General features: G+C 55.6%; 1 pseudogene; it reads right to left on the reverse strand.

The window, feature by feature from the left end:
- Nucleotides 1-175: 175 nt before the first annotated feature.
- Nucleotides 176-11,572, reverse strand: LOC141582927 (dysbindin domain-containing protein 1-like; annotated as a pseudogene).
- Nucleotides 11,573-22,905: the final 11,333 nt, after the last annotated feature.

The raw sequence follows: 22,905 nt of genomic DNA on the forward strand, positions 1-22,905 counted from the left end.
TGCCTAGCAGACAGGGCAGTCCTCGGGGTTGGCAGTGAGCCTCCTCCAGCGCACTTCCAACCCTGACTCGCTGTATCAGGATGTGACGGCTGGAACCGTGTGGGAGGACACAGTGTGTCTGCTGGGTCAGGACTACCCAGATCTGTCATCGTGGTTGTGTTCTGGCAGAGATGGCCTAGTCCTCCTGGGGCATCTCCACAGTGAGGAATGTGTCCAGGACAGCAGCCTGCCGCTCGGGGTCGCCTAGGGGCTGCTTCTCGTGGTTGTGCTCAGCACTTGTCCTTGTCCAGGAAGACGAGTGCAGGCAACTGCCCGGGACAGCGGGTGCAGACCTTGCGGGAGATGCAAGAAGGGGGCTCAGTGTGGCCAGGAGCCCTGGGTGGGTGTGTGGGAAGGGGGCTGTGTGTGGCTGGGAGACGTGGGGTGATATGGAAAGGGGACTCCGTGTGATGGAGTCTCGCTCTGTCGCCCAGGCTGGAATGCGGTGGCATGAGCTTGGCTCACTGCCACCTCCTGTCTCCCAGGTTCAAATGATTCTCCTGCCTCAGCCTCCCGAGTAGATGGGAGTACAGGCGCATGCCACACGCTTGGCTAATTTTTGTATTTTTTTTAGTAGACACTGGGTTTCACCACAGTGACGAGGCTTGAACTCCTGACCTCGTGATCTTCCCGACTCGGCTAAAAAGTAACGTTTTAAGCAGCTTCTAGTTGGGCCATGGCAGCATGGTGAAGTGGTGATGGACTTTTGCTAAAACACATGGTCAACCCAGGACTTCCCAAGGGGCCTCAGCTTACCACACACACTCAGCTCCGACGCTGGCCTCACCCGCCAGGGACTCAGTGTTGAGGTTCTCGTCTTCTGAGTCAGCGAACACCTCGACCAGCTCCTGGTCGGACATGTCGGTCAGTTCAGTGAGGCCCAGGAGGTCAAAGTGGACCTCCAGAGAGGAGACACTGCTCAGAGGCTCTGAGGGCAGAGGGGATATGGTCAGCCCCTAGGCCCTCCTGCAAGGCTGATGAGAGGTCTGGGGGTCTAGAGGGCAGAACGGGTATGGTCAGTCCTCAGGCCCTCCTACAAGGCTGATCAGAGGTCTGGGGGTCTAGAGGGCAGGGGAGTACAGTCAGTCCTCACGTCCCCCCACAAGACTGCTCAGAGCCCTGGGGGTCTAGAGGCAGGCAGAGCGGGTACAGTCAGAGTCCTGGGGTAGTCTAGGATAGTGTGCACTGTGTCTTCCCACAAGGCTCGTGGGTGAACCACAGCTTCCTGCAAAGCCCAACACCGGGAAGGTGTGATGGGTGCTGCACACACTCTAGACTAGAAAGCTTTCCCTTGACAGATGATGCTGCTGACACCCAGAGCACCACAGCTGCAAGAGCCCAGCACCCAGACCCCCCAGAGAGTGTCTGGACCCTGCTTCCTCATCTCCTGGGGGAGCTCACAGGGTCCCCATACAGTGTGCTGGGCAGGGGAGCATTACTTACGCCTCCTCTCTGTGATGGCATTGGAATGCCCCCCCACCTCCTCCTCCACAGGTGTATGGCCACTCTCCCCTGTCCCATGGGCTGGGATACCCAGTGCGGGCTGCAGCACCTCAGCTTCCTTTATGATCTCTGCATCCAAAGACACAGGGTGTCACCTTGAGACCCACAGGGTTCCCACTTCTCCACCGGATGCAGGACTGGGTGTTAGGACATGGCACATCTGTTCTCCTTTGATGCTCTGGGTAATGACCAGTGGGTGATGGGATGGCTGGGCTTGTGGCCTCATGCTCAAACCCCAGGCACGGGCTTGAGGGGGCTTCAAGGAGGCTGGCTGCCCCTTCCCCTTGGGCCCTGGCCTCCCCAGTGAACAAGAAATCTGAGGTCCAGGTCATGCTTGGTACCCAAGCACCCAGGAAGGCAGCACCATGCAGGCATGCCACGGCAAGTTCCACAAGGCCCATGTGGCTGCATCCCAGGACCATCCTGGCCTCTGATCTCTGGCTCAGCCCAGGGTCCCCCAAAGCCTTGCCACTGGATTTCCATGCCCAGCCTCTAGCTCCCCGCTCCTCTCCACTGGTGGACTGACTTTTCCTTTTAAAACCCTATGTCGTTGTGTTTGAATTCCAAATAATGCATTCTCACACCTGTAATCCCAGCACTTTGGGAGGCCAAGGCGGGTGGATCACAAGGTCAAGAGATCGAGACCATCCTGGTCAACGTGGTGAAACGCCGTCTCTACTAAAAATACAAAAAAAAATTAGCTGGGCATGGTGGCGCATGCCTGTAATCCCAGCTACTCGGGAGGCTGAGGCAGGAGAATTGCCTGAATCCAGGATGCTGAGGTTGTGGTTAGCCGAGATCGCACTACTGCACTCCAGACTGGGTGGCAAGAGCGAAACTCCATCTCAAAATAAATAAAAATAAATAAATAAATAAAAAATAATGCATTCTCAGTAAATGAAAGTTACTATCACCCTTAGTCATCAGCCACACCTCAGAGTTGGGCAAACATTCCAGGTTTTTCTCATGCATTTTATTTTTTTTTTCTTTTTTTTAGACACAGTCTCGCTCTGTCGCCAGGGTGGAGTGCAGTGGCGTGATCGCAGCTCACTACAATCTCTGCCTCCCACGTTCAAGCTATTCGCCTGCATCAGCCTCCTGAGTAGCTGGGATTACGGTTGTGCACCACCACGCCCAGCTAATTTTTTTTTTTTTTTTTTTTTTTTTTTTGTATTTTTAGTGGAGATGGGGTTTCACCATGTTAGTCAGGCTGGTCTTGAACTCCTGACCTTGTGATCCACCTGCCTCCGCCTCTCAAAGTGCTGGGATTACAGGCATGCACCCCTGCACCCGGCCCAACTGTTCCTTTTATTTCTTTGCGATGAACTTTTGCTCTGTCACCGAGGCTGGAGTGCAGTGGTGCGGCCTCAGCTCACTGCAGCCTCCGTCTCCCGGGTTTAAGCAATTATCCTGCCTCTGCCTCCTGAGTAGCTGAGATTACAGGTGCCCAGCACCACACGGTCTCATTTTTATATTTTTAGTAGAGATGAGGTTTCGCCATGTTGGTCAGGCTGGTCTTGTTTACAGGCATGAGCCACTGCGCCTGGCCTAACTGTTCCTTTTTTATAGTTAACAATTTATTTGTCAGATGAGAGCAGGAGGCCTCTCGGATACAAAGCCTGGGACACTGGGGACTCTTATATCCGTCCCTCCGGATCCCCTCAGCCCCTCCCCAAGCCTTCCCAGCTGCTCACCCAGTGGGCACCTCACTTGCCACAGGCAGCCAGAGGGTCCAATTAGCCAGAGTCAGGCCTGTCCCTGAGTGCTCGATGCCCTTTGGCCCTAGCCCCTGCAGGTCCATCTCTTAGGGGAGAGACAAAACACCTGATTCCCCCTGGGCTCATTGCCCCTGCAGGAACCCCTCTCCAGATGGGCCTCCTTTCCTCAGCTGCTTCCTGGACCCTGCAGGGGAGACATAGGGGCCTTCCAGGGATGCCAGCACCCCCCTACCACACTTGTCAGATGGACAAAGGCCCTCCCACTCCTGCCAACAGCACCCTGAGGACCCTGTGGGGTATTTTTAGCAGCCCCCAGTGGTGAGAACTGATCATAGCTGGGTGTGCTTGAAGCCACAGGAGCCAGCTGCTTCCATGAGGTCTCCCTGTGGGCGCCGCAGCTGGGATTCACACTGGCAACAGCTGCCTGTGAAGGGTGGGCCTGCCCTCCTATGGCACTATCCAGCAGCCTGGATACTGCCAGGTGGCCCTAGTGGGTCTGGAGCATCCGCAACCCCACCCCTCCCAAGCGGAGTCGAGGGAGCCTCAGGTGCCTGGCATCTGAGTGAGGAGCACCCCCACCTCTCGCCAGCAGAACTGAGAGCTGCAGGTCCCTGGCCTCTGAGTGAGGCTGGGAGGTCCCCAGTGGCATAGGAACTGGCAGTGCGGCTGTGGCAGGTGACCTGGCAGTGAGCTGAGTGTCAGGGTCTGCCTGGGTGACAGCCCAACAGCCTGACCAGTGAGATCGTTGGTCCCCACCGGCTGTGAGATCATTCTCTGTGGCCCACCCAGCCACAGAAGCCCTGAGTGCTTTGTCATCACATGGCCCATTTCTGACCTGCGGGCTGGGCAGGCTGGACAGGGGCTGGGGAATCTGGTGTCTGCCTCTCCACTGTCATCTGCAATGAGGTTGCTGAGCATCCTGGAAGGGTTAAGTTACTGGGGTCCTGGCCCACCCCCAAGCCCAGCAGGGATACCTGCCCACCCACAGAGCACAAAAGACAGAGAGTGAGATGTGGATGGACTCTCTTCTGAGGCTGTGAACAGGGGGACCTCCCGGACGTCAGCCAGAAGAAGCCTGCCTGAACCACTCTCTGTAGCGCTGAGGGGGCATCCAGGGGAGGGGACACCCCCAGAAGACCCAGCCTGGCCCTTGGGCCCTTCCTCAAAGGATGGTGTAGCTGCAGCCCCAGGGCCCCCCAGACCCCACTGTGTGCTCATGTCCTGCTGGCCTGAGCCATGGTCACGATTCCAGAATGCTTCCACACAACTCAGGAGTGGTGGCCATGCACATACAGCTGACCCTTGTATGAGTCTGCAGAGGGTGTGTCTCTGTCCCAGTCTCGAGCCTCAGGAGGGTGTGGCCAGGGCCCCAGACCTGCCAGGTCCAAGACAGAGCAGGTACTGTCCCTATGGCATGGCTGGCCCAGAGCCCTGAGAGTAGGTACCAGTGGGGAACCAAGGTGCAGGGTGAGTCACTGGCCAGGAGGCCCTGCTCTAGGCTCCCCAGCTGAGGAAGGCCACAGAGACTCTTACCTCCCCAGTTTATAGGCCAGGCACGTCCTCCATGGCACCATCACCCAGAGCAGGAGCTTCACCTCTGCCCTCCTTCTGTCCTGAGGGGCACCCCTCCTTTTTTTTTTTTTTTTTCTCTTGTTGTCCAGGCTGGTGTGCAGTGGCGCAGTCTTGGCTCACTGCAACCTCCGCCTCCTGGGTCCAAGTGATTCTCCTGCCTCAGCCTCCCTAGTAACTGGGATTACAGGTATGCACCACCATAGTAGAGACGGGGTGTCATCATGTTGGTCAGGCTGGTCTCGAATCCTGACCTCAGGTGACCTGCCCACCTCGGTCTCCCAAAGTGCTGAGATTACAAGTATGAGCCACCATGCCGGGCCTCTCTTACATTAAGAGACAGGGTCTCACTCTGTTGCCCAGGCAGGAGTGCAGTGGCACAACCATAGCTCACTGCAGCCTTGACCTCCTGGGTTCAGGCCGTCCTTCCACCTCAGCCTCCTGAGTAGCTGGAACACCACTCCTGGCTAATTAAAACTTTGGTTTTGGAAGAGACAGGATCTTACAGTGTTGCCTAGGCTGGTCTCAAACTCCTAGGCTCAAGTGATCCTCCACTCTGGCCTCCCACACCCTCCTCTCTGACAGCCCCCCGATGTCAAGGAAGGGTGGGGCAAGAGCAGTGCTGCAGAGAATCTCGGTGGGACATCACCCTCAGAGGCAGGGTGGGGCAGGTGGTTCTGGGTTAATAATAATGACAGCTGGGTGTGGTGGTGGACACCTGTCTCACTGCTACTCGGGAGGCTGAGGCACGAGGACGGCTGGAAACCCAGGAGGTAGAGAATGCAGTGAATTGTGATCCTGCCCCTATATTCCAGCCTGAGTGACAAAGAGAAGCCCTGTCTTAAGAAAACACAGTGGCTCATGGTTTTCTAGTATAGTCCCAACATTCTGTGTTTACTAACTAACCCCTAACTCCCACCTACATGGGGAAGACTCTGAACTTTGTAGTTGAGAGGAGGAAGCTGAGGCAGAGTAGCTCAGCATCTGTCCCTAGCACACAGCACAGGGAGGGGCCATGGACCTAGCTGGAGCTCTCAGCTGTTACCTGCCAGCGAGGGATTCTGGTTAGGGGCCCAGGAGAGGGAGAGGAAAACCTCAGACTTGCTGGCTTAGGTTCCCTGGGTCCTGATCTGGGTTAGGGGTGGGGGCCTGGAGGCAGAGTGGATCACTGAAAGAAGGTGGGACAGAGGAGGAATCTCTGCTTGTAGTCACCGTCTTGCTGGGCAGGGCCGTCATCTAGACCAAGGCACTGTAAAAGGCACTCATTCATTCACTCCACCGAGACTTCCAAATCGCCTGCTGTTCTGGGGACATGGCACAGACAAAATAGATGATTCCTGCCCGTCTGAGGGGCAGTCAGTGCCAGGGGCAGTGTGGGACTGTCTTTCCATTTCAGGGAGAATGCTCTAGAGGCGGGAGGAAGCCGTGTGACATGCGGGAGAAGGCCTGGAGCCAGCGGAGTGCAGCTGAGGATAGCCGGGGCTGTGAGGCCGGCCAGCGTGTGTGCAGGCTGTGTGGACGTTCTCAGGACTTTACTCTGAGTGGGCTGGGAGAAGCTGCTGAAGGGTTCTGAGCTGAGTGGGACAGTGTCCACCTGCATTTTTGCCACGAGGCTGGCGAGGGCACAGTCCAGTGGGAGGTAAGTCTGCAGGCACTGCCCCCGCCATCCTCCACGTATGCTGGGTGCCCTCTGCTTGTGCTGAGCTGGGGGCCCCACGCAGGACCTCAGCCACACCTCAGGCCCCTTCCCCATCTTGCCCTGGGGAGAGGCATGGGAATGCCAACAGTCCTCTGTAGATCCTGGGGTCTTGAGGGCCACAGTCATTCCTGGACAAAGGTCTAACCCTGCAGAGCATGCAGCAGGCCTGCCGCACCGACTCTTCAGAAGTATCTTTTCAGGCTGGGCACAGTGGCTCACTTGTAACCCCAGCACTTTTGGAGGCCGAGGTGGGTGGATCACTTGAGCTCAGGAGTTCAAGACCAGCCTGGGCCGACATTCCAAACCCCATCTCTCTACTAAAAATACAAAAATTAGGATACGCCTGTAATCCCAGCACTTTGTGAGGCCGAGGAGGGTGGATCACGAGGTCAAGAGATTGAGACCATCCTGGCCAACATGGTGCAACCTCGTCTCTACTAAAAATACAAAAAATTAGCTTGGCATGGTGGTGCACACCTCTAGTCCCAGCTACTGGAGGCAGGAGAATTGCTTGAACCCGGGAGGCGGAGGTTGCAGTGAGCTGAGATCGCACCACTGCACTCCATCCTGGTGCCTGGCGATGGAGCGAGACTGTCTTAAAAAAAAAAAAAAAAAAAAAAAAAAAAAAAAAAAAAAAAAAGGCCGGGCGCGGTGGCTCAAGCCTGTAATCCCAGCACTTTGGGAGGCCAAGGCGGGTGGATCACAAGGTCGAGAGATCGAGACCATCCTGGTCAACATGGTGAAACCCCGTCTCTACTAAAAATATAAAAAATTAGCTGGGCATGGTGGCGCGTGCCTGTCATCCCAGCTACTCAGGAGGCTGAGGCAGGAGAATTGCCTGAACCCAGGAGGCGGAGGTTGCGGTGAGCCGAGATCGTGCCATTGCACTCCAGCCTGGGTAACAAGAGCAAAACTCTGTCTCAAAAAAATAAATAAATACATACATACATACATACATACATACATACATACATACATACACAAATAATTAGCTTGGTGTGGTGGTATGTACCTGTAGTCCCAGCTACTCGGGAGGCCAATGCAGGAGAATCACTTGAACCCAGGAGGTGGAGGTTGCCATGAGCCACTGGGTGACAGAATATGACTCTCAAAATAAAAAAAATCTTTTCATATTTTCACATTCCTGAGACAGCAAGGCACCTGTAGCTGACGGTGTCTTGGCATTGATGGGATTCAGTCTTGTGAGCATTCGAAGCCACCGGGTATCTAGTCTGACCCTTGTCCATCTCCCTTTGGCAGTGGCCTGGTCTTTATTCTGTAAACTCTGGGCTTGTGTCAAGGTTTTGGGAAAGGGAAATGTGGAAGACACAATCCTTTGCCCTCAGGATGCTAAGATTTTGGCCAGAAGAATGTGATGCCAGGAACATACAGGGCCTGAGCCCCAGGAGGGGCAGGATGGATCTTGACAGGCCTGTGGCTGCTATAAAGCACTTAGTGGTTCCTCAGATGATACGAACTCACTGCGTATTACATGCAGCAAATATGTGTTAGTTGACGGTATCAGTAAAGCTCTGGTCAGTAGTAGGTTATTAGCAGTTAAGCTTTTGGGGAGTCAAAAGTTCTATGTGGATTTCTGAGTTTGAGGGAGGGTGGCGCCCCTAAGCCACACATGCATATCCATAGCAGCGTGATTCACAGCAGCCAAAAGTGGAAAGCTCAGTGTCCCTCAGTGGATCAGTGGATATATGGAATGTGGTATGTGTGTAGTGAGGAGTGTGAGTCAGGCCCCCAAGAGTGCAGCTCTGACACGGGACACCAGGTAGATGAGCGTGAACACCTCACTCCAGTGAAAGAAGCCAGGTGCAAAAGGACAAAAACTGCTGGAGTCCATTCTTATGAAATACACAGAACAGGCAAGTGCACGAAAGTTAGATCAGTGATTGTCAGAGGCTCGGGCTGGGCGGGGGGTCGGGCAGTGGAGAAGGGGAGAATGGGCATGGGTTTTCTTGGGGGGTAATGAAGATACAGTGATGGCCACACAATTTTGTGAATATACTAAAACAGTGAGTTGTACACTTTAGAAGGATGAACTTTACATGTGAATATCATCTCAGTTTAAAAACAGTCCTCGATGGAAACACAGCTTGATCGATCTTGGCTGGAGCTGACAGGCAAAGCTGGCAGGAATGATACACATGTATACTGTGAGCTGGCCCATGGAGCCCCAGGCTCAGCCCCAGAGCAGGCTGGGACTGAAGCAGCTTCTATCTAGTTCATGGCTGATTTCCTGGGACCTAGCACACAGTAGGTGTGCAATAAATAGATGAGGGTGATTCAAGGAGTCCACGGTTAATGAGTAGCTGTGGTAGCAATCACCAGGGTCTATCTGACACCCTCTCAACAAGCTCTTGTGGGAAGAAGAAACAGATTCCTCCTGGGAGAACCCTGCTGCTTTTCCCAGGGTGGGGACCAGAAGCTCAGTGCCAGGCAGGCATGGGGGCTGGGTGCTGGCAGCCCCAGGGTTTCCAGGGCCAGGGCAGAGGCAAGCAGCTGTTTCTGATGCCTCAGGAAGGACCCCAAGGTGTGCGGTCACAGCAGTGTTCTGGTCCTCACCCAGCACAGCCCCTATCAAGGGGGACCCATCCCCCTGCAGGGCTGCCAGGGCCTGGGCTCAGTGGGCACTGAAGCAGCACCCCAGCGAGGGAGCCAGGCGTTGGTGTGCCTCAGCGCAGCCCCCTAGGCTTCCCTGGGGGCTGACTGCTGATGCCCTGTGCTCTGCTGCCGACGTATTTTCCAGTACATTCTTAACTGGAAAACTTGGCCTAAATCCTGTTCCTTGCCGTGTACCCAGGGCCCTGCCCAGAGCGTCAAGGAGGCCCTTGGCACACACCACTGCACGGAGGATTGAAGTAATGAAGTGAATGAATGAATGAATGAATATAATAAACTGGCTGCAGGGAAGGAGAGAGGCTTGCAGAGGCAGGGGCCACCTGCACCCCATTCCCCAGCATCCTTGTCCCTGGACTTAGACCCCCAAAGCATTTCAGGGATGCTGGGGTGGCCCTGTCTAGACTCTCAGCCTCCCGAGAGTCCCTCTCTTTCTCCCTGTGGACCCTCGGGCTGACTGAGCTGGGGTGGGTTACAGCGCTGGCTTCCAGGTGGGGCCCTCAGGGAGGGCACACGTCACACTCCTGTGCAAACCTGCACCTGCACCTCCGTGTTCTGTACATTCGGTATTAAGAAATCGTTAATTCATCTAGGTGCAAAAACAGTGTTTTAGTAACGCTTTGTAGAAATCACATTTTATAGATATTTCTGAATTATTTGTCAATGAAATAATATGTCTAGATTTGGTTCATACTACCAATGAAGGGAGGTTGGTGGTATTCTGGAGAGTAGGCTCTGGGCCTGGGGGCTGGGTTGTGGCACATAGGGCTTCGTCGTGCTGTTCTCGATACTTCTGAAAGGTTTTCAAAACTATGTGATAAATAATGACAGTTAGAGTCACCATCATGTGACCTCATGAGGCCCCACAATGTAGGCCTCAGTGGCCCCTTTGCAGTCAAGGAAGTGGGTGTTGGTGTCAAGAGCATGATCTCTCAGATGACAGGGCACCGTCTTCCCACTAAGTCCCCTGCACAGAGCCGCCGCCACCTTGTCAGTAAATACCTGTGCACGTTAGTTATCCAAAGCCCCCAGCCAGTGAGTGATGGGCTCAGAAATGGAACCCACTTTCTCTGCCTTTAACCTTCTGGGAAATCCTCCTTTTTCTCAAAGGAGAAGAGAAAAGATATTAACCTCCTCTCCCAATGCCTTGGGCTTCCACAGCCCTGCCGGGGATTCGGAGCTGTCTCCACTGACAGGCTTGGAAAGTGAGGCTCAGAGGGGCCTAACTGCTTCGTCCACACCTATTCTCACAGTTCACAGGCAGTCACAGCTGGGATCCCCAAGCCTTCAGGCCCCAAACTCCAGGCTTCCTATGCCCACAGTGCTGCTACTATCAGTGTTAAGAAGGAACTCTGGTCCCTCCCACAAATGACAAAACAAAACCAAGCCCACCAGCCCTCGGACATGTCCAGGACATCATCCCTTGACCTTGGACTGCAGATACACAGGGTGGGCGGACGTGTTTCTCCCGGAGACAGGCCTTCGGGCTCCAGAGGAGGCCACTGTGTGTGGCTGCGGGACTGAGGTTCCCCTGTAGTTACAGAGCGCAGGCTGGCCAGTGCCCCAGGCACCTGCTGGCTCCGTGGAATGGGGCCTCTAGGAAATCAGGAGGTGGTGGGCCTTGCCAGAGCGTGTGAGGAGTGTGCAGTTTGCATCCAAGTTGCGACCTAAGCCATTGGAACCCCGAAAGCGCTTTTGGAAGAGGCTCTGATTGGGAAGGGGGTTGTGAGCGCTTTCTTCCCCTTACCGACTCCAAGGCCCTGCACTAAGGCCTCCACCCTCAGGGCAGCGAGCCGTCCAGGCACACCGACCCTCCCCGATGAGCGTGCGCGCGCCCCGGAGCAACCACTCCTGCAGCTCGGGAGCCCCGGCGGGCTGCGCCCCTGCACGCCCCGCGCCCTCACCGAGACCCAAGTCAGCCCCACGCCCCGGCAGGGCCCCTGCCCACAGTCTCTGGCCCTCGCCCCGGAGACTCGCCTCTGGGTGAACAAAGCGGACGAGCTAGCGACCGGCCAGTGTCACTCCCTCGCCCCGCCGACAAGGACCCCAAACTCCAGCCCCGGAACGCCCCTCTGCCTTCCCCGGGGCCCCGGCTGGCTCGGCTGGGAGAGGGCTCGGGAGGAAACTCCGGGCCACCCAACCTCGAATGCCTCCGGGCCGCGAGCGCGGAGAACAAGGGGGCGGAGACCGGCCTGTGCGCCCCCAGTCCGCGCAGGCACGGCTCCTGGGAGGCGTCCCTGGCCCGCCTGACAGGCCCCCCGAACCCCCGCCTGCCAAAGGGCTCTCTGCGGCCCAGACAGCGGGAAGCGGGGGCCCTGTCGGGAGGGGCTGCGGCTTGCTGCGGCGAGGCGCCGCTTGGGGTCCCGGGATCTGGGCTGAACTCACCTCAGGGGCCGGAGCTCTCCGGAGGCTGCATGCCGCCCGCGGGGTATGGGAGGCGCGCTGGCGACTGCAGCGTCTCCTGGACCAGGCGCCCCAACAGCTGAGGCAGCGACTCGGCCCCGGTTCCAAGCGCAGCACATCCGGGCAGCAACCTGGGGCAGTGGCGGCGGGGAGGAGCCCGCGGGGCGGGGCGCGCAGCTGCTCCCAGACCCCGGCCGCCTCCCGGCGCCCCCGCCAGCTGCAGGACAGGTGCGGCCCGGCCAGCACCGCCGCCCCTCCCCTGCCGGCTCCCGGTCCAGCTGCCCCAGCTCCCGCCCCCACCCCGCAGCCTCCGCCCTGCCGCCCCTCCTCTCCCTCGCCTGCCGCGCCTCCCCTCCCTCGCCTGCTGCGCCCTGCGGACCCCGCTGGACGCGGCTGCGGACTCCAGACCCTGGGTCTGCGTCCTCGGTTCCTGCGCACTCACTCGGCAGCCGCGCCACCCACGCGCTCCTGTTCTCCTCCAGGTCCGTGCGTGCGGGGACCCGGCGGGGCTGGCTGGGGCGCGGGAGGACCTGAGTCGGGCAGGGTAATGGCAGAATCACGGAGTGCTCCGGCCGATGTGAATGAATCCACGCGGGGGTGGGTGGGGACGAGGCAGGCGCTCACTGGGCTGGAGGGGGTGGGGGGGGTGGGAGGCCGGGGTAGGGCGGCTCGCCGGGGCTGCAGAGAGCGCCTGGGCAGCTTCGATGAAACCCACCTCCCAGCAAGCGCGGGGCCGCCACTCGGAGCACACCCACGAGCACCAAGCTCTGCACCTCGTCGCGCGATGGGTGTCCCATCGCTTCTCCCAGTGATCCTAAGCAGGAGGTCTCCTTTCAGGCTAAGGAGCTAAGCACAGAGATGGTAAGTAACCTGCCCGAGGACGCACAGCCGGGCCTGGGAGGGTACCTCTGTAAGCCCGTGCTCTGCACTTTTGTTGTGCTGGCCTGCACATGTAAAGTCAACAGCAAGACAAAAGTGTGCCAAATTGCAGGGTCTTTATTGCCGGCGGCCACGGAGGACTCGTGTCTCTCCAACCCGTGGCTCCGAAAGGCGGGTGTCAAGACCTTTTATACCCGTAAAACCACCTCGGGAGTGAGGGTGAAGGGCAGGGGTGGCGATGAGGGACTTCAGATGTTCTGAGGGCTGGTGGATTCTGTAAATCACCTCCTGGGCGGAGATGAGGGTGAGGGGCTCCAGACATTCCGAGGGCCAGGGGACTTTGGACGTTCTGATTGTTACTTAAGTGGTTCACAGAAGTCAAGATAAGCATTAGTTTGCACGTTGTGTGGGTAGGGCGGAAATTACAGTCCTTCATTACGTATTACAAGTCGAAGGGTCCAGGATGGCATGGGTTTGGACTGCTTGCCTGTCACATCAGGGTTACAGAGAGCAGTTTCAACAGAAAGTGAGGTATGGTTGAGGTATGCAGTTTTATGGGGCCTTTACCATGTCACATTCTCCCCTTATTTTATTTACAGGCATTAAATCATTGATTCCTACAACAGGTATTTTTTGTCAGTTCTAAGGGACCATATTGAGGCCTTAATGTCATTAATTTTAGAGTCTACCCTAGATTTTATGAACCTGAACAGTTGGTTTAGGAGGCAGGGGGCCAAACATGAGTCCCAGTAGGAGTGGGAAAGATGTTTCCCATGTCCTATCCACACGTATGTACTCTGAGAGCCCAGGTTCGCCCCACTGTCCATCTACCATTTGGGGTAGTTACAGTTTTCTTGAGTGGATTACAAGACCCAGTGTAGCATGGGGATGGGGGAGAGTCTCGGTTCTAAGAGAAGGGGGTCTATGTTTTTGGTGTACCCTGATATAGTGGAGATAGATTCACAACCCCAGTGGGGCAAACGAATTAAGTTTCCACACTTTAATCAAAACAAACCAAGCCCAAGTGTCAGGTAGGAAGTTTGGGAGTGGAAAGGTGATGAACTTGACAGATGGACTTGAGTGGCCCAGACTGCAGGAGGGGCTGAGGCTCAGACGCCAGTGATGCATTGAGCTTCCACCAGCCACAGTCAGACCCTTTGCCCTGCTGCCCTACCCAGACTGACTCCTGCCCAACTCCAGTCAGGAGGGGCTGAGGCTCAGACGCCAGTGACGCATTGAGCTTCCACCAGCCACAGTCAGACCCTTTGCCGTGCTGCCCTGCCCAGACTGACTCCTGCCCAACTCCAGTTAGGGGGGTACAGCATGCCTTCCAGCCTGGAAGTCAGCAGGGCACGCTCATAGTTTCCATGTTCCTTTAGTTTACAAGACAAAAACCAGAACTGCTGCTTAAAAGCCTGTGAGATGATTTCATGACCCACTTGCCTCCAGGCCAACCTGAGGGTGCGGAGTCCCGCCTCTCAGGGAGTGCACCTGTGGGGTGTGGGCTGCCCTGGGAAGTGGGGACAGGGATGGGCGTGGGCCACCCAGAGTTGTTTGGGGTGGCAGGTTGTGTTTTCGCAAAATTGCCACAGCAGTAGTTCCGATCCCATGTGTCTTCAGAACCTTCTGTTCCCATGAAGGCACTCCCTATCTGTGCTGCTTCTCCATAAACATTATTGGGGCTTGGGACTGCTCTGGCCAATAGAGGGCAGCAGAAGCGATGTCATGTGACTCCCAAGGCTGCATCTTGAGCAGCGCCCAGCTCTCTGGAAAGGCCCCTCTTGGAACTAGAACTTCCTCCATATTGTGAGGAAGCCCAGGCCACACGGGAGACCCCTGTGTGTGTTGCTGCTGGCGTTCCTACTGAGCCCTCTGCCAACAGCTGGCCTCAGCTGCCTACGTAAGTAAGCCCTCAAGGTTCCAGACCCTGCCTTTGGGCTTTCCTGGGGAGGGGGTGATCAGTGGGGCTGAGGCAAGCTATCCCTACCTTGTCATGGCCAAGTTGCAGATTCATGAGCAAAACAAATGTCGCCATTGTTTTAAGCTACTGTGTTTTAGGGTTGTTACGCAGCTGTGGTAACTGTAACAGTAATTACTGTGTATGAATGATTACCATTTCAGAGACGAATAAATGATACAGAGGGGGTCTCGTCAAAGACTGCCCTGCTTTATTAACTTTTTATTAATAAGTTTTATTAACTTTTTATTAATAACATTGCCAAACACAAAAGTAGAGAGAATGTCACAACTCACCCACATGAACATATCACCCTGAGTCAACAATCATCAAGTCATGGCCTGTCCTCATTCACTTCCCTCCACTGCTGGGTCATTTTGAAGCAAACTATGCATATTAGATCATTGCATTTGTAAATACTTCAACATTTATCTCTCAAAGAAAGTCCATTAGCTGGTGCAGTAACTCATGCCTGTAATCCCAGCTCTTTGGGAGGCTAAGGTGGGAGGACAGCTTGAGCCCAGGAGTTTGAGACCAGCCTGGGCAACAAAGCAAGACACCATCTCTTCAAAAAATAAAAGTAAGAATATAAGCCAGCTAGAGTGGGTTGGAGGCAGAGGTGGGAGGATCGCTTGAGCCCAGGAGTCCAAGGCTGCAGTGACTATGACGGCATCTTTTTAAAAAAAAAAAAAAAAAAAAAAAAGTCTAGTCTTCATAAACACTCTTGTTATCCTAACTTCCAGGCCTTCACTGAGTTGACGCAGTGGCTGGAGGCGGTTTACTTGGTGGGTAGTGGCGGCAGGAAGCATCAGAAATGAGACAGAGGGCAGTTGGTTGGTTTGTATTAAAATTTGCTCTGGGATTTTGCAGGAAAGTCAGATGCCATTTATCCGGGTTTCTGAGCTGCACAGCTTGACGCTGAATGAAAGTATCTTAAGCCACATATGTGAAGAAAAGGCTTTTTTCCAAACATCTGAACTCAAGTTCAGTATGAAAAGGACAGGTTGCAGTGAGCCTTGTCAGGAGCCCCGGGAGCCGGCAGTCAGGGCTCCCTAGATGATTCATCTCTGCAATCCACGCTGATAGACCAAGCTGTGCTCTTCCCTTGTGACAAATGCATACCCTGTCTAGGCTATCCTGAGCTAACCCTCCTATTCTTGCCCTTTTTGCTGAAAGGAATTATTGTTAATACAGCTATTTAATTCAGGACTCTTAGCCAGATTTCTAAAGCAAAAAGCCAATCAGCATGAGGCAGCTAGCATATTGGGCTTGTGAAGTAAGTGTTAAATGATAATAATCACCCCACTGTGCCCTCCAGCGGCACTGTCTGACCTGCCAAGCTTCTCCTGGGAGACCCCTCCCACCCTATGACTAGGGGAGGAGGCGTCTATCAGGCCAAAGGAGTCTGGCACGGTGATGCTGGCTCCTGCTTGCCCAGGCACAGTGACCGGCCAGACCTCACAAAGGCCTCAGGGCTGCTTACTATAAATAAATCACAGCATTGTGCAGGCTGAGCCAGTGCAGTTCTTCCAACTGGCTGCTCCTCTCCAAGAACCATCCGTTCTTGGGTGGGCAAACAGGAAGCCTCTCATCACAGTGATTCTCAGGTTCTCACCACTGTGTGGGTGCCTGAGGCCTGAGCAAGCCCAGCCCATGTGGCAGCTTCCTCCCCGAGCTGGACAGGAAGACCTAAGTCCACCAAGCCTTCTTTCATTTCTCACACTTTGCCCCCAGCACAACTTTCTGTGAGCATAGATTCTGGAATCTTCATCCACACAGGAGAACAAGAGCTGCTGCAAGAAACCTCCCCCCACCCCTTTTCTTTGCGACAGGGTCTGGGGTGTCACTGTGTTATCTAGGCTGGAGTGCAGTGGTGTGATCTCACTGCAACCTCCACCTCCAGGGCTCCAACGATCCTCCCACCTCAACCTCCCAAGTAAGATTGCTTCTTAGGAAAGCCAGTTCCTAGCAGTGGGATTGTTGGGTCTGGGGGGTCTGCACTGAGGATTCTGATCGTCTGTCCAGAGGGCCGTTCTGAGTCACACAGCTGCCAGGGTGCTGGAGGGGCCATCTCCATCCTTCCTTACCTGTACCAGATCTAACAGGTTTAAACCTGTGCACCTGTGATTGGATGAGAAACATCTTTTAGTGTGCACTTCTCAGATTTCCGGTGAGTGCTAAATGCTGGGTCTTGTCTCTGTTCCTGGACGCTCCCTGCCTCTGTGCAGTTTCAAATTCTGGCCAAGGACCGGTCCAGCACCATGGGCCCCTCAGGCTTTGTCTGTGGTTTGCGTGGCTGGAGCATCTTACCTTAAGCAGCAGTGATGGGTGCTCTTTCTGTTCTCCAACTTAATTGGCATTTATGAATGCAGAGGGTTGTAGTGGGGTTGGCCCCTCAGGAACACCCCATCTGTCTGTCAGATGTAGACCCACCTTCAGAGATGTCTCGGGTCCTGCAGGATGTGCATTGCTGGGCTGTGCCAGCTCCCGGGTACAGCCCTGTTTGCACAGCTCAGAGGAAGGGCATCTGCAGGGCAGCCGGTGAGACCCTGAGGACTGCTGTGTTAGACAGGGACCCTTCCTCCCCGCTGTGGGTTTTGAGTGAGCATTATTAGCAAGAGGAGAGCAGAGATGTGCCTGGGTTGGAGGCTTGTTCTCTGCCATATTTTTTTCTATTCGGATGTAGTTCCTGAAATTATCAAAGTCTAGAGAATCGAGAGCTCAAATTTGTCAGCAACATGTAGAGACCCAAGGCACTTACAGTCTAATGCATATGGACAAGGAACTGGATTTCAACAAATCTGGGGAATTCTGACAGCAGTTACAAGGAATGCAGGGCCAGGTGCTGTCTTGGAGGTGCTGCAGGTATCACAGGTTGTGGCTTTGAAAAAAACTGCAGTGTTTTAGCATGGTCCTTTTTTCTTCCAAACAGTCATAAATGTTTTTAAATCTATAGAGAACATTCTAGAATGGGTCACACCACGTGTTCACAGTGGTGGGCTCTGGGAACTGGGGTTAAGGTGTTCACTTTTTTGAGATGGAGTTTTCCTCTTGTTGCCCAGGCTGCAGTGCAGTAATGCAGTGCAATCTCAGCTTGCTGCAACCTCTGCCTCCAGGGTTGAAGCAATCCACCTACCTCAGCCTGCCTAGTAGCTGGGATTATGGGCACCTATGACCACACCCTGCTAATTTTTGTATTTTTAGCGGAGATGGGGTTTCTCTCTGTTGTCCAGGATGGTCTCTAATTCCTGACCTCGGGCGATCCACCCACCTCAGCCTCCCAAAGTGCTGGGATGACGGATGTGAGCCACCGCGTTGAGCTCAGACTGTTCACTTTTTTATAGTCTTCAGCAAAGTCTAGATTTGTTTAGAATGCGCAATTCGTAGAACGATTAGGAGGCGAAAAAGAATGGTTTTACTGGCCGGCAGGCAGCTGGCTCCAAGGCTGTTCAGGTCCTCCGTTTGTGGGGCAGGCAGCTCGTGGGATCCAAGAGAGTGCATCCTCCATGGGGACCCACCCACAGCTCTGCCTGCTGGGTGCCCTGTATCCCACGTCTTAGCTGAACCCACAGCCCTCGCTTGGAGCCACCCATGGAGTGGCTTTCAGGGTGGGGCTGCTCCAGCTCTTGCCAGGACTCATGGCTTCTAGAGACACCTTCCTGAGGGGAAGGCTTACGCTGTTCTCCTCCTGCCTTCCACCGTGTGGACAGCTGTACAGAGGGCCAGGGTGTGGGCAGTGTGGACAACAACCCGCTCGGTGCTGTCGGGGTGGGCACTGTTGGAAAGCCACCTCCCATAGAAAGAAGCACCGTGTTTGGGTGGGTGCAGAGGTGGGAGACAGCTTCTCCCCGGTGAGATGTCCCCAGGGGAGGGGCCTCACAGCCCACCCAGTGATGTCCCTGCAGGTGCAGCAGGAGCGGGATGAGCTCTACAGGGAGTTCACTGCTGCCATCCAGGAGTTGCAGCAGAAGACCGGCTTTAAGAACCTGGTGCTAGAGTTCAAGCTGCAGGCCCTCAGCGTCACTGCGGAGAAGAAGGAGGTGCAGTTCAACGAGGTGCTGGCGGCCTCCAACCTGGACCCTGCATCCGTGACGCTCGTGTCCTGCAAGCTCGAGGTAGGCCCTTGAGGTGGGCTGCCCCAGTGGGCGGCCTCTTCCCTATGGCAGGACCCTTCCATTCCGTGCTGTGCCTCCCAGGATAGGCACAGACCCCTCGGTCAACCACTGGGCGGGGCCATTCGTGGGCTTCCTGTGGTCTGAGAACAGAGCGGCGTGGATGCCTCTCGCCGTCTTAGCGGTCTCCTCATCAGTTCTGCTGAAGTCTCTTGATCTTCCCTTGACCCTATGTGACCTCAAGGTGCGTCCTCACCTCTGGGTCTCTGCCCACTCCAGTTCTCAGGCCTGGCTCATCCTAGCACCTAAGGCCCTAGTCATCTCACTGCAGCCTGACAATGGGCGTGGAAGTGGAAAGGCCCCATGGAGTCCCTGTGGGCCTGAAGGCCTCCATTGGTGACAGCAGACCCAGACACAGGCCTGGAGGATGGTTGCACCTCCTGAGCTCTCAGCCCAGGCACCACCCCCATCCTGGGACAGAGAGGGCACCGGGAGGCCCTGAGATGGGCTGGGTTAGGACATGGGCAGTTACGGGCATGGTAAGTGCAGGGGCGTGGGAGCCTGGGGACCCTGACCTCACTTGGCAGGTACTGGGGACATGAGGTCTAAGAAGAGCCCGGAGCATTCCATCATTCTGTGTCACGGTTATGTATGGTGCTTCTCTGCTAGGGTGTCCTGGGATAAAGCAGTTGAGGCCTGGGCCCCCATGGGGAGAGTCAGCATGCCCTGGAGGATCAGGAGGATGCTGGAGCCTCAGACTGCCTCACAGGCGCCTCACACCTGTGTCTAGCTTCTGGACCTGGGCGTGGCCTCTGTTCCCTGGACCTGGTTAGGGAAAGTCACAGAAGGAACAGGCACAGGGCAAAGGTCTCTGACTGACACTGGAATTCTGGCCAGTCGAGGCACAGCCTGTGGCTTCCTTTGGGCCCTCCAAGATGCATGATGCATACCCCTGGCCCAGCTGCTGCCCCTGAGCTTGCAACAGCTGGTCGTGAGGTCTTCACCAACAGGCCCCAAACAAAGAGACTGGCTGGTCACAGAGACGCAGGCTTCGGGGCCACCGTGCCCCGTCTGACTCTGCTGCCATGCTGGGCTCGTCCTTCAGCACACAGATGCCTGGGACCTCGGCTCGAGGCTTCCTCACTGTGGAAGCATCTGTTATCCTGAGAACGTTCACAGATGGTATTTTTTTGTTTTGTTTTGTTTTGTTTCTGAGACTGAGTCTTGCTCTGTCACCCAGGCTGCAGTGCAGTGGTGCCATCCTGACACTGCAGCCTCTGCCTCCCAAGTAACTGGGATTACGGGCATGTGCCGCCACGCCTGGCTAATTTTTGTATTTTTAGTAGAGACAGTTTGACCATGTTGGCCGGGCTCATCTTCACCTCCTGACCTCAAGTGATCCTCACGCCTTGGCCTCCCAAAGTGCTGGGATTACAGCTGCGCACCATCACACCTGACCTTATTTTTGTATTTTTAGTAGAGATGGAGTTTTGCCATGTTGGCCAGGATGGTCTGTCTCTGACCTCGTGATCCACACACCTTGGCTTCCTGAAGTGCTGGGATTACAGGCGTGAGCCACAGTGCCTGGCCTCCAGATGGCGTTTTTAAGGTGGTTGGTCCAAACGCAGTTGAGCTGAACACAAATGCATGTGCTCACCACTGACACCAGGCCGAGGACTGACCTCATTCAAGTCAGCTAATCTCTTTTTTTTTTTTTTTCTGTCGTCCAGGCTGGAGCCCCTTGCTGAGCTGCCCTGGGGGCACCAGGTGTTGGACAGGTGCAAGACTGAGGGGCTGGTTCTGAAAGGCCTGTCAGCTGTGTCTGAGTTTCGGGCCCATGGTAACCATGGAAGAACTGGACAGAGCCTACTCTGCCACTGCTGGTGATCGAAGGGCTGGTGGGGGCAGGTTGGGGCAAGCACAGAATGGGGATGGGCAGAGGGTTTGAGAGCTGCCCAGAGGCTGAGTCAATCAGCAGGGCTGGGAGGGGCCAAGGTGGCTTGGTGTTTGCACACTGGGGAACTGTGGGTACTGGCCTAGTGGGCAGTGTTGCATGTGGGACCCTGGTCAACTGGGATGGCCCTGCTCTCGGGGCCTGAGGTAGTGAGGCTGTATGAGTGGGGTCTCACCGGGGCCAGAGACAGACTCTGAGATTGTCTGCCCAGTGCTGAGTGGAGTGGTGCAGTCTCAGCTCACTGCAACCGCTGTTTCCCAGGTTCAAGCGATTCTTGTGCCTCAGACTCCCAAGTGGCTGGGATTACACAGGTGTGAGCCAGCACGCCTGGCTAATTTATGTATTTTTAGTAGAGATAGGGTTTCACCACGTTGGCCAAGCTGGTCTCAAACTCCTGACTGCAAGTGATCTGCCCGCCTTGGCCTCCCAAAGTGGTGGGGTTATAGGTGTGAGCCAGGATGCCTGGCTAATTTTTGTATTTTTAGCAAAGAAGGGGTTTCGACCAGGCGTGGTGGCTCACGCCTGTAATCTCAGCATTTTGGGAGGCCGAGGTGGGTGCATCACCTGAGGTTAGGAGTTCAAAACCATCCTGGCCAACATGGTGAAACCCTGTCTTTATTAAAAAAAAAAAAAAAAAAAAAAAAAAAAAAAAAAAAAAAGTGTTTCGCCATGTTGGCCAGGGTGGTCTTGAACTCCTGACCTCAAATGATCCACCAACTTGGCCTTCCAAACTACTGACATTAGAGGCGTGGGCTGCCTTGCACGGTCTGGACCATTTCTTTATAGAGACATGTGGCTCCCTGTTCTCTGCTCCTCCCGTGTTTTCTCTCAACCCTTGGAGACCTTTTCCTGCTGAAAACTCTGTGTGGATGGAGGCACTGTCGAACCATGCTGTTATTCCCTGGGTCTCTGAGGAGAGCCTGGAGCCCCCAGGCCACCCCCACTGCCTCGGTCAAAAGATGAGTCTCAAAGTCTCACCTCTCTCTCCTCAGGATGTTCTGGAATCGAAGAACAGCACCATCAAGGACCTGCAGTATGAGCTGGCCCGGGTCTGTAAGGTACGACGTGCGCTGCCCTCCCTCAGAGACACCCTCGACGCCAGCCTGTTTTAAATGGAGATGCTCTCTGAGGACCCCACCGGTGCCCACTTTGTACTTGGTTTGACAAGGCAGCCATCACTGTCCCCACTTGAGGGTGGAGCCATGGCTGAGGGCATCTGGATTCTGTTGGTTTGGGGCACAGCACTGTCATCTAGGCCATGTCTCTGCTGGGATGGGTGTGGGGGCACCTAGACCCTTCCCTGGTCAGCCCCTTCCCCTGGGTAGGGAGGGTGTGAGGAACCTGAGGGAGGAACATCCACCCAGGGGCCAGAGCAGAGCCAGGGGCAGAGCCTCTCAGACCACCACGGCTCTGCCCTGAGTGTCTCTGCCCTCTGCCTCTGTGTCCTCATTTGTGGAATGGGAATAGTGATGGCCTCTCCCTGTTTTGACACCTGAGCGGGTTGATGTCTTCCACACAGCAAATGACTGAGAGGCCTTTGGTTTTATCCTTTTACATCGTGAGGCTCACGATCCTTGCCCCTCTACGGAGTTGCACTCAGCTCTGGTGGGCCTAGGCACAGGGACCCTGAGCTACAGTGGGCCTGGGTGCGGGGACCCTGAGCTCTGGTGGGCCTGGGTGCAGGGACCCTGAGCTCTGGTGGGCCTAGGCGCGGGGACCCTCAGCTCCCTAATGCTGCCCTGTCCCCACAGGCCCACAATGACCTGCTGCACATGTACGAGGCAAAGCTGTTGGCCTTTGGGATCCCTCTGGACAACTTGGGCTTCAAGCCCTTGGAGACAGCTGTGATCGGGCAGATGATAGGCCAGGGCCCTGCAGGACTGGTGGGCACCTCCACATAGCTGCCCCTTTGGGGGGGCACAGCCCCCAGAGCCATCCTCGGAACTCGCTAGATGACCCCCCTTTCACAACAAGGACAACAAATGTTTTAGATTTCATCAGCAGTAAATGAAAGCTTTTCACATGTCCTTCCATCATGTTGCCTGGCTCCGTGGACAGAACTGCCTGCAGGACCCTCACCCATGGCATCCCCACCACTTCCTTCTCTGGGTGCATGTCCAGCCTGTGCCTGTGCCTGCTCCCTGGGCACCTCCAGCCACAGACAGCAGGACCTTCTCGGAGGGCTCTGCGTTCACCTGGGGCTGGGCACAGCGTGCTGCCTGTCTTCACGCCATTGTTGTCCCAATGACTGGACGGCTTTGCGGGTGCTGGCAGTGAGTTTATTGACGCCTGAGTCACAGCTGCCCACTGGGAATCTCCAGGACTTCCCTAGGAAGTGGGTGACCCTGGTGTTCCCTGATGAGAACGAGGCCCACTCTGTTGGGGTCGGGGGGCACAGCTCATGTACGGGAAGGGGCAGGTGGCCTCCTGCTGCCGGGATTGGC

This window comes from Saimiri boliviensis, chromosome Y (assembly GCF_048565385.1).
Source record: "Saimiri boliviensis isolate mSaiBol1 chromosome Y, mSaiBol1.pri, whole genome shotgun sequence".
NCBI lineage: Eukaryota > Metazoa > Chordata > Mammalia > Primates > Cebidae > Saimiri > Saimiri boliviensis.